Source organism: Propithecus coquereli, unplaced genomic scaffold (genome assembly GCF_000956105.1).
Source record: "Propithecus coquereli isolate 6110/MARCELLA unplaced genomic scaffold, Pcoq_1.0 Scaffold18, whole genome shotgun sequence".
Lineage (NCBI taxonomy): Eukaryota > Metazoa > Chordata > Mammalia > Primates > Indriidae > Propithecus > Propithecus coquereli.
Window position 1 is genome coordinate 9,448,917 of NW_012142745.1, and position 335 is coordinate 9,449,251.

The 335-nt window shown below is 29.9% G+C and overlaps 1 protein-coding gene across 1 annotated transcript in view; it reads right to left on the reverse strand.

Moving 5' to 3' along the window:
• Positions 1-335, reverse strand: part of LOC105808743 (thiamine transporter 2-like) — an 8,387-nt gene that overhangs the window by 2,685 nt on the left and 5,367 nt on the right. The window lies entirely within an intron of this gene.

The following is a 335-nucleotide window of genomic DNA, read 5'->3' on the forward strand; positions in this document are numbered from 1 at the left end:
AGAAAAATAGATGCAAAGATTACAGGAAACTCTAAATCCCAGAAATAACTTTTAGAAAATGATTAAAAATTACTTGGTTCCATATATAATCACAATTACACGTTTCTTGTAATCTTTGCATCTACTTTTTTCAGTATCCAGCTTTTTATAACTTTCCTGAGAATATTGTGTGTCACAAAGTATGTGCCTAAATTACTCAAGCAACCACATGAAATTAGGGATGAAATCTAAACCTACATATTTAAAATCAGATCACATCACACCTTATTATGGCAATTGCTAGAAATAAAAAATCAAAACCTGGCAATATCATTGCTCTTGGTTTATAAACCTAC